The 8,949-nt window shown below is 43.4% G+C and overlaps 2 pseudogenes; one reads left to right on the forward strand and one right to left on the reverse strand.

The window, feature by feature from the left end:
- LOC123955945 overlaps nt 1-8,164 on the reverse strand; it is a 47,879-nt pseudogene extending 39,715 nt beyond the window's left edge.
- On the forward strand, nt 3,266-3,780 carry LOC123925253 (annotated as a pseudogene).
- Nucleotides 8,165-8,949: the final 785 nt, after the last annotated feature.

Consider the following 8,949-nt stretch of genomic DNA (forward strand, 5'->3'; position numbering starts at 1 on the left):
GATCCTAGCAAACAGGATCCAGCAGCACATTAAAAAGATTATCCACCATGACCAGGTGGGATTCATCCCTGGGTTGCAAGGTTGGTTCAACATTCGCAAATCAATCAATGTGATAGAACAAATCAATAAGAGAAGAGAGAAGAAACACATGGTCCTCTCAATTGATGCAGAAAAAGCATTTGACAAAATCCAGCATCCGTTCCTGATGAAAACGCTTCAAAGTATAGGGATAGAGGGAACATTCCTGAACTTCATAAAATCTATCTATGAAAGACCCACAGCAAATATCATCCTCAATGGGAAAAAGCCTGCAGCCTTCCCGTTGAGATCAGGAACACGACAAGAATGCCCACTCGCACCACTGTTGTTCAACATAGTATTAGAAGTTCTAGCAACGGCAATCAGACAACAAAGAGAAATAAAGGGTATCCAAATTGGCAAGGAAGAAGTCAAACTCTCTCTCTTCACAGATGACATGATTCTTTATATGGAAAACCCCAAAGACTCCACCCCCAAACTACTAGAACTCATACAGCAATTCAGTAACGTGTCAGGATACAAAGTCAATGTACAGAAATCAGTGGCTTTCTTATACACTAACAATGAAAATACAGAAAGGGAAATTAGAGAATCGATTCCATTTACTATAGCACCAAGAACCATAAGATACCTGGGAATAAACCTAACCAAAGAGGTAAAGGATCTGTACTCGAGGAACTACAGAACACTCATGAAAGAAATTGAAGAAGACACAAAAAGATGGAAGACTGTTCCATGCTCTTGGATTGGAAGCATAAACATTGTTAAAATGTCTATACTGCCTAGAGCAATCTATACTTTTAATGCCATTCCGATCAAAATTCCACCGGTATTTTTCAAAGAGCTGGAGCAAATAATCCTAAAGTTTGTATGGAATCAGAAGAGACCCCGAATTGCTAAGGAAATGTTGAAAAACAAAAACAAAACTGGCGGCATCACGTTACCCGATTTCAAGCTTTACTACAAAGCTGTGATCACCAAGACAGCGTGGTACTGGCATAAAAACAGACACATAGACCAGTGGAACAGAGTGGAGAGCCCAGATATGGATCCTCAACTCTATGGTGAAATAGCCTTCGACAAAACAGGAAGAAATATACAATGGAAAAAAGACAGTCTCTTCAATAAATGGTGCTGGGAAAACTGGACAGCAATATGTAGAAGAATGAAACTCGACCATTCTCTTACACCGTACACAAAGATAAACTCGAAATGGATAAAAGACCTCAACGTGAGACAGGAATCTATCAGAATCCTAGAGGAGAACATAGGCAGTAACCTCTTCGATATTAGCCACAGCAACTTCTTTCAAGATATGTCTCCAAAGGCCAAGGAAACAAAAGCGAAAATGAACTTTTGGGACCTCATCAAGATCAAAAGCTTCTGCACAGCAAAGGAAACATTCCACAAAACAAAAAGGTAACCCACGGAATGGGAGAAGATATTTGCAAATGACAGTACAGACAAAAGGTTGATATCCAGGATCTATAAAGAACTTCTCAAACTCAACACACACAAAACAGATAATCATATCAAAAAATGGGCAGAAGATATGAACAGACACTTCTCCAACGAAGACATACAAATGGCTATCAGACACATGAAAAAATGTTCATCATCACTAGCAATCAGGGAGATTCAAATTAAAACAACATTGAGATACCACCTGACAACAGTTAGAATGGCCAAAATTAGCAAGACAGGAAACAATGTGTGTTGGAGAGGATGTGGAGAAAGGGGAACCCTCTTACACTGTTGGTGGGAATGCAAGTTAGTGCAGCCACTTTGGAGAACAGTGTGGAGATTCCTGAAGAAATTAAGAATAGAGCTTCCCTGTGACCCTGCAATTGCAAAACACTGCTTTTATGTGTTTTTAAAATTTTCTAATTTGAATCCTTCCCTTTTGCTTTTATTATTATTGTCAGCAACCGTAACAAGACCAATGTAACTTTTTCTTTTTAATTTTTTTATTTGTTTATTTTCAGCATAACAGTGTTCATTGTTTTTGCACCACACCCAGTGCTCCATGCAGTACGTGCCCTCCTTAATACCCACCACCTGGTTCCTCAACCTCCCCCACCCCCCCGCCCCTTCAAAACCCTCTGGTTGTTTTTCAGAGTCCATAGTCTCTCATGGTTCATCTCCCCTTCCAGTTTCCCTCAACTCCCTTCTCCTCTCCATCTCCCCATGTCCTCCATGTTATTTGTTATGCTCCTCAAATAAGTGAGACCATATGATACTTGACTCTCTCTGCTTGACTTATGTCGCTCAGCATAATCTCTTCCAGTCCCGTCCATGTTGCTACAAAAGTTGGGTATTCATCCTTTCTGATGGAGGCATAATACTCCATTGTGTATATGTACCACATCTTCCTTATCCATTCATCCGCTGAAGGGCACCTTGGTTCTTTCCACAGTTTGGCGACCGTGGCCATTGCTGCTATAAACATTGGGGTACAGATGGCCCTTCTTTTCCCTACATCTGTATCTTTGGGGTAAATACCCAGCAGTGCAATTGCAGGGTCATAGGGAAGCTCTATTCTTAATTTCATGAGGAATCTCCACACTGTTCTCCAAAGTGGCTGCACTAACTTGCATTCCCACCAACAGTGTAAGAGGGTTCCCCTTTCTCCACATCCTCTCCAACACGAGCAATGTAACTTTTTAAAAATTTTTTATTTATTTATTTGACAGGCAGAGATAGCAAGTAGGCAGAGAGGCAGCAAGAGAGAGGAGGAAGCAGGCTCCCCACTGAGCAGAGAGCCCGATGTGGGGCTTGATCCCAGGACCCTGAGATCATGACCTGAACCAAAAACAGAGGCTTTAACCCACTGAGCCACCCGGATGCCCCAAGAGCAATGTAACATTTATTGAGTATATACTATGTGCTTAGTCTGGTGCAAAATATTGATTACATTTCCTCATACCCACAACAACTCCATATTACCCCCATTCTGCAGATAAGGAAAATAGAAACCAGAGAAGCGAAGTGATTTACCCAAGGTCATGTAGCGCAGGGCTCACTAAGGCCTAAGATACACTGGTGAGTCACAAATGGGTTACAGGTGTGCTGAGACTGACTGATTACCTGGTCCTTGGGGTAGCTGGGTGAAGCCTGGGGCTGCTGGAGCTCCCATCTGTTGCTTCCCTCCGTTTACGTCAAGGTTTGACACAAGATCATTTTCTATGCATTCTGTGACATTTAGAAAAGGTGATAACTTTGTGATCTACCATATGTGGTGGAAATATCACCAAAAGGAAAGATTTTCATAAAAACCTTATGGGGAAAGACCACTTTCCAGGATGAACCCTCAGATACAATAGAAACTGTAAAGGCCAAGATTCGGGATAAGGAAGGAATTCCTCCTGACCAGAGAGACTGATCTCTGCTGGCAAGGACCTGGAAGATGGACGTACTCTGTCTGACACGACATTTAAAAGGAGTCCACTCTTCATCTTTGGCTGAGACTTCACCATGGTGCTAAGAAAAGGAAGAAGTCTTATACCACTCCCAAGAAATTCTTCTTGAGAATTCCTCATGAGAGAAAGGTTAAGTTAGCTGTCCTGAAATACTATATAGTGGAATCAGAAGTGCCCTTCAGATGGATGTGGTGCTGGAGTCTCATGGCTAGCCACCGTGACAGACATCACTGTGACAAATGTTGTCTGACCTATTGCTTCAACAAACTGGAAAACAAGTAATTGTATCTGTGTTGATAAAAGACATGAACTGTGGGGTGCCTGCGTGGCTCAGTGAGTTAAAGCCTCTGCTTTCGGCTCAGGTCATGATGCCAGGGTCCTGGGATGAACCCCGCATTGGGCTGTCTGCTTAGCGGGAGCCTTCTTCCCCCCTCTCTGTCTCTACCTGCCTCTCTGCCTACTTGTGATCTCTGTCTGTCAAATAAATAAAATCTTTAAAAAAAAAAAAAAAAGACATGAACTAATATTAAAAAAAAAAAAAGGGGGGGGTTCCACAGGCTGCCTGGGTGGCTCAGTCAGTTAAGTGTCTGCCTTTGGCTCAGGTCATGACCCCAGGGTCCTGGGATTGAGCCCCACATCAGGCTCCTTGCTGGGGAGTCCACTTCTCCTTCTGCATGCCACTCCCCCTGCTTGTGCCCTCTCTCTGCCTTTCTCTCAAATAAGTAAAAATAAAACCTTAAAAAAAAAAGGTTGCAAAAACCATGACAGAGTTAATAAATTGCAATTTACTATTCTCAAACCCCAAACTGACTACCAAGTCCTTATTCTTAACATGATATAAAACTACCTCTTTAAAAGGTATTAAAATACAGAAATTTCTTCTTTTTTAAATATTTTATTTATTTATTTGACAGAGAGGTCACAAGCAGGCAGAGAGGCAGGCAGAGAGGGGGAAGCAGGCTCCCTGCTGAGCAGAGAGTTCGATGCATGGCTCGATTCAGGACCCTGAGATCATGAACTGAGCCGAAGGCAGAGGCTTAACCCACTGAGCCACCCAGGTGCCCCCAGAAATTTCTATTAATAAAGAAAAAAAAAAGTTACTTTCTTTAAAAAACATGTCTGAGTATTATTCTAATGTCTGGGTGTTATTCTAACCTGATCAACTTTCTCATTGAGCTGCATGTCATTTAACCAATAACCATTTGTAAACTAAGCTGAAATTGGACCAGTGAAAAGGATGTTCAATGGCTACTTTCCACTTTTTTCATTAAATACATTTGTGAAAAAGAATGACACAAATGATTACATCTATTTCAAATTCATGCAAGAGATCTGCCAAATCTAAGTCACCCAAATATCTAATTTTTTTTGTGGTGTTAAAAATCTTTTGATACTTGATATTGAAGAACTTTTTTTCCTGAGGTGCATTTATATATTTGAGAGAGAGCGCGTGTGAGCAAGAACGCAAGCACAAACAGAAGGGGCAGGGGGAGAGGGAGAAAGAATCCCAAGCAAGCTGAGCACGGAGTCCGATGTGAGGCTCCATCTCAGGACCCTAAGATCATGACCTGAGCTGAAAGTGAGCCAGACATTTAATCAACTGCACCACCCAGGTGTCCTGATATTGAAGAAATTAAGAACCTAGGGCACCCGGGTGGCTCAGTCACTTAAGCATCTGCCTTCCGCTCAGGCCACCATTCTGGGATCTAGCCCCACATCCTCCACGTGGGGCTCCCTGCTCAATGGAGAGCATGCTTCTCCCTCTCCCTCTTCCTCTCTCCCTCCCCCTGCTCGTGGGTGTGCTCTCTCTCACACTCTCTATCCCAAATAAATAAATCTTAAAAAAAAAAAAGAAAACATTAAAAAAATGTAAAAAGGTAATGAAAGTGTTAGATTAGAAAGGTAAAATGTACACAAAGTCATTCATTAAATACAATCAATATCTACTCTGTGCTGGATACTATACTATGCATTGACGATAGGATACAATAGTAAATCAGAATCTCATGGTCCCTATCTTTCCGAAGCTAACAGGCTAGAACACTGTTTCTCAAACTTCAATATGCGTAAGAATTACGTAGTCCCACCAAGGAATCCTTATTCAGTAGCTTTGAGGAGGGACACAAAGTGTTTGCATTTCTAACAAATTTCCAAGTAATACTGATATTGCCCATCAGAGGACCGCATATCTTTTTTTTTTTTAATATTTTATTTATTTGACAGAAAGAAATCACAACTAGGCAGAGAGGCAGGCAGAGAGAGAGGAGGAAGCAGGCTCCCTGCGGAGCAGAGAGCCCGATGTGGGGCTCGATCCCAGGACCCTGAGATCATGACCCGAGCCGAAGGCAGTGGCTTAATCCACTGAGCCACCCAGGTGCCCCCAGAGGACCGCATATCTAAGGAGCTACGTGACACACGTCCTTTAATCCTTACAATCTTACAGGACAGGTTTTACTACTTCTGTTTTATACAAGAAACTGATGCTTAAAGAAGTTAAGTCAGTGGTTCTTAACCTTTAGGGATCATCTGAATTACGTAGGGAGCTTATTTACAATATATTCCTGAGATTCTTAGTTGCTAAGTTTGGTATACTGCGCAAGGACCCGCATTTAACCAAGATGCCAGGTGCTTCTGATACAACTCATCTCAAGACCGCACATCATACCCTGGGCTACATATTATTTCAACTTCTCAAAGCTAGCCAATAGCAGTATCAAACTAGGGACCCTTTAATGAAAGAAAAAAAATGGCTATTGCCAAGAATTCTGAAACAAACTATTTGATCTGCTTATAAAAATGTCAATGGCGGGCGCCTGGGTGGCTCAGTGGATTAAGCCGCTGCCTTCAGCTCAGGTCATGATCTCAGGGTTCTGGGATTGAGTCCCGCATCGGGCTCTCTGCTCTGCAGGGAGCCTGCTTCCTCCTCTCTCTCTGCCTGCCTCTCTGCCTACTTGTGATCTCTCTGTCTGTCAAATAAATAAATAAAATCTTAAAAAAAAAAAAGTCAATGGCTATCAACTAGAGGCACTTAACAATTAGAATGCAAAACCAATTACATAATTAGTATCTTTATAATCAGTACACAGGATCTTCATCATATCATTCAATACATGGTACGATTCAGTTTAGGAAAATATTATTTCAATGTTAAAGTTAAATATTAAAGGTATTATAACAAAGGTGGCAATCAGGAGAATCTCACATATAACCTCCCATCTTTCAATGTTTCCTTCCAAGACTACTATGGGGCCACAGAACGTAATCTATGTTTAGTACAGGAAAATCATGTACGGGCAGTAACTCCATAACACTAAAATAATAAAACTTTGGTCCTAACCTCCCACCAGGGCTTGTTTCCACTGAGAGCATTTCACCAGCACTTCAAATACAACACATCCAAAATGACATTCAAGAGCTCCTCTCTCATACTGACTAACCATTTCTCACCCTTCTGTACTGAAGGGGATTCTTACCATAACAGATATTTTGAATTTTAAAACTATGACATATTTTAAAAGCCTTCTGAAAGCTGCTCTTCAATCTTCTATTAACATTAACAGTACACCTGTCTTGTAGGGTAGCCTGCTTAAATCTTTTCTCTACCTTACCCTTATTTCATATGTCACATCACATCAATTCTACCTGTGCAATTTTTCTCCTCCATCCAGCTACTTTTTCCCATCTCCGTTGCTACTAACCTGCTTTGAACTACACTCAACCATAGTGACCCTGGTCCCAAATCGTTCTGCTTGCACTATATGCAGTAGAATTAAGTTCCCATAATGACAGGAGATCTTAGAGAATAAACAGCAAGACCAAGTATGCATAACTACTTTTCTGGCCTGGCTAGCTCCAACCCCTGGCCCCCCTTTAGATTTTATCAGACTTCTTTTCCAGAAAGGATACTCTGAAACTCTCCTGCAATAGTTGGCTGTCCCGACTTGCTCACCCAGCCATGACTGCAATTAATAAAGCATTCTGTGCTACCCACACCATCTCAGCTTCACTCTGCTAAACTTGAATTGCATGCTTGGTGAACTACAAGCTTCGTGGCGGCAGAACTGTTGTTATTCGGGGTTTAACGCCAGTATCGGTACAGGGTAAGTACTTTAAATGACGAATCAAAGAATAAATGGAGGCAGGAATGAGACCGTTATAGTCTTGGGAAGTTAAAAAAAAAAAAAAAAAGGTGAGACAACTTTGCTTCTGGAGCCCGGACTGAATGAGGGGAGGCGTGGCGGAGCGCTCGGGACAGGAGCCAACCTTGCAACCGTAGCTCTGTTTCTCACTCACGTTATGACCTTGGGCAAGTCATTTTAGCTTTCTGGGCTTTCCCTTTCCTCAGCTTTAAAGCAACGGCCTCTGAGATCCCGCGGGCTGGAACATCCACCCCAGGAAGCGGAGAATGACCATTGAAAGCCCCGGAGGTTGCCTTGACACCCGCAGGGCCAACAGGGCCGAAATGCGGTACCTGACCGTTCCGTGCGGAGCACCGAGTCGCACAATCGCAGCCTCTGAGCCTCCAGAGCATAAAGGGAAGCGGGAGAGAGGGCGTAAAGGCAGGATCGCGGAGAGCCTCGGAAACATCGCCAAGAGACAAACCAGACTGGGAGAACCAACGATCAGACCGTCCCTCTGCCAAACACGTCCCCCGCTCTCTCTTTCCGTTCCGCAGCCTGGCGCGTTCCGTCCCTTCACGTTCCGGTGGGCAACAGGGGTCGGTAACTGAGTTCCGGTATCGTCCCCGGCCGGGCCCCGTCAGCTGCGTCCCCGCGACTCTAGTGGCCTAGGTGGAGTGGATGCCTGAGGTCAGCTAAGATGCGCTGCTTCAGACATCAGGACCCGCATGGGAGAGGAAGAGAGTGGAGGAAGTGATCTAGTGTGCAGTACTACTTTGGGGGGCGGGAAGAGGCGGAGAACTGACCCTACTGGGCGGCGTCTGGGGGAGAAGATGCACAGCGTTCATCCCATTCTCAGAATGGCCCGTGGCCACAAGCTTAAAAAAGGAAAATTACCCTGGAACATAGAAATTAGTATTTCTTTTCAGTTTCTATTCTTGATGTAGAGTCAAAACATGAGACGTGTATGTTTCTTCGCCCGCCCCCCACCCCAAAATGGTTTCAGAGAGAAAAATGTGCAAGAGAAAGGCGTGGCTTCGTCCTGCCCTTGAGCAAGGCCGCGAAGGACGGATGAGGGGTGGTCAGACCTCGGAGTGCATGAGCATAAACCCCGGGAGAAGGCCGGCTGAGAAATCAGGTGCGAACCTCTGGACTGGACTTGCATGGTGGCCGCTGAAGGCTGACGTCAATTTTCCCCCTACCATGTCCAGAGAGAATCAAGATTGGTGGACAGTTTTTTGTAAACGGAAATACAGAAAAGCGTATGAGTCATAAACATGTTGAGGAAAATGTGCCTCACGAATTACTAAGGACTGAAATTTACCCTAGCTCAACTTTCTTTCTTCTTCTTTGTTAAATTTTTAAATAAATTT

Source organism: Meles meles, chromosome 14, assembly GCF_922984935.1.
Source record: "Meles meles chromosome 14, mMelMel3.1 paternal haplotype, whole genome shotgun sequence".
NCBI lineage: Eukaryota > Metazoa > Chordata > Mammalia > Carnivora > Mustelidae > Meles > Meles meles.